Source organism: Notothenia coriiceps, unplaced genomic scaffold (genome assembly GCF_000735185.1).
Source record: "Notothenia coriiceps isolate Sejong01 unplaced genomic scaffold, NC01 NC01_scaffold00024823, whole genome shotgun sequence".
NCBI lineage: Eukaryota > Metazoa > Chordata > Actinopteri > Perciformes > Nototheniidae > Notothenia > Notothenia coriiceps.
This window is the reverse complement of record NW_011357524.1, coordinates 57,697-60,252: the sequence shown is the minus strand read 5'-3', so window position 1 is coordinate 60,252 and position 2,556 is coordinate 57,697.

Sequence of the window (2,556 nt, the reverse complement as noted above, 5' to 3'; positions counted from 1 at the left end):
AAGTAAGCTAGGTAGCCAATATAAGACTTAGTCATCTTGCCAAATAGTTAGCCCACATTTATCTGGACTGTTAAGTCTTATATTGGCTACCTAGCTTACTTCGTCTCCTTCATCAGCCAGCATCCTTGGTATCTGTTGGTAACATGTGGGCTCACTATTTGGCAAGCAACCGGTCACAGTCGCCCTGTTTATGTCATGTCTTATAAAAGCTTATTAAGGATTTATAAAGTGTTCAATAAATGAATTACAAACTATTCTTTATAAGGGTAGTCTTATTGTAAAGTGGTACCAAAGTGTCTACTATACATCGCTTCAAAGCAGTTATAGAGAAAATGTAGGAATTAAAAAATGTCACTTCACCCTAAGTGTGAAAGAAATGACCTCTATCTACCTAGGTGGTTTTTGTTTTATTTGATACGATTAGATTTAATATCGTTCTATTTATATCACATTTTGCCAGCAGCAGTAGGGTAACTAGGATACTATATGCATTATACAAGTGTGAAAAGTATTATTTATTTTTTAAATGTTTAATGCAAGATGTAGAGAGTTGCTGAATGAAACCGCTTCTGAAACCTCTTTGTAGAAGCAGCCCAGTCTCACGGCATTTCATGTTATAGTCACGAAATTAATTTAATCTATTGATTCGTGTTCACCAACACGATTTTCGTGTCACACAGAACGATTTTAAAAGCAATGTATTTCTATTGGTAGTGTGTTTCGTGCCTGCACCACGTCCTTTTGTCCGGTAGGGTCTTGGAAGACCAGAAGCTTTGTGGTTTATAAAAACATTTTCTTACTCAATATCTTACCTTAAGCCTAACCCTATCCCTTTTATTTTAAATTGTATAATGTCGGAGTTTTTTTGCCGTCCGTGAGGAAAAGAAATGGGGCTCAGAGCCTCAGAATACTGACATATTTTTTTCCNCGAGGCGGCAAAAGTAGAACATTGCTCTACTTTTGCAGCGAGAGAGTTCGGCGAATCGTGACGTCACCATTCAAAGTGAATGGGCAGAAGCGTTGAAGCGGCAACGCACGCCGCCGTGTGTAGGGGCCGTAATTGTCTGTTCACACCGGACGCGATGCGAATATTCGCTTCGCTCTAATCACTCGAGTTTCACCGCGGCTGCGAGCTGTTTTTACTCGCATCANTTTGCGGGAAATTTGGTCCGTGCGCAAGAGCATTGTGGGGATTTTAGACAGCGGAGTCTACACATTGCAGCCTTCAAAATTTCTCGCTACGAAGTACGCCAGGCTCGGGTAGAATTCCAAGTATGCTGGAGATTGGAACAGTCCTTCGTCGGCCACTCGATGGCGTAGTATGCTTGAAATAATGGCTCTGGAGCAGCTTTACTCGAATTGAGAAACACCCTCAGCATCTGCCCCGCCCCTATTTGGTTCCACCTGTTCCCACTCAACTAAAGGCCTGACACACCAGGCCGAAATCGGCGGTTTTCGTTATCGAGGAGTGACGAAGCGTGCCCCTGTCGCTCCAAACTTCCAATTTGTTGTTGTCCCGCACCCGTCGGCCGTGACACGCCTTATTTGGCTTTATGGCCGACGACGGACCGATTAACATGGTTGATCGGCCGTGCGTCTGGGCCACAGGCAGTCAGACAAAGAAATCACTCTGATTGGCTGTTCAGCTAGCGATTGTGCATGAGAAGCGAAATGGTTGCCTTGAGAATGTCTTCCACAAGCAACACCTCCAATAGCTGAAGGCTCCAGTACCGCACGAAACATGTTTTCGGAGGACGAGAGTGAAAATGGAACGCACACACTATTGTTGTTTGTTATAAAATCACGTACGCTGTTCTTCTTCTCTGTCTTCCGGTTGTTGCCACATCTTTTGAAATGAAAATACACACTACGACCACCTGCTGTAAGGAGAGTTATTGCCACTCGCGCATGCGCAGTTCGTACGTCCTCGGCTGAAGTCTTTGCGGTGGTGTTCCAGTGTGACACATGGCCAAGACGCAGGAGAACATGCCGACGCAACAGTCGGCGTCGGCATCGGCGAGTTCTCTGGGGACTGCTTGGTGTGTCAGGGCCTTTATGTTTAAATAGTCCTGTGTCTCCCCTGTCCTGTTTCAGTTCATCTTGCTTGTTTCCATTGATGGTCGTGCCAAGGCTTCAACTAAGAAGGATATTTTCCAGTCTAGTCAGGTTTTGTTATTTGTTTTTTGTAAGCTTAAAGGGGACCTATCATGCAAAATGCACTTCGTGATGTCTGTTATACATAAATATGTGTCCCCTCCCCGGTGGGGTCAGGGACTCACGCAGCATCAGAAATAAAAACCTCTCTCTTTTTCCTCCGTACCCAAATCTTTTAAACGAGCGGATACAGATTTGCTGCCGTTCTGACGTCAAATCGTCAGCGGACACACAGAAAGTTGCTATCAGAAACCATGCCTGACGTGTTTTGGACGTAATCTCGTCTTTGTTTACATTAGCAAACCTCACTAACACTCAGAGCTAACCTGTACCGTAGAGCACATGTGTTTAAAAAGCAGGAAATAAAAAAAGTAACTCACCTTGTGATAAACCGGCAGAGAA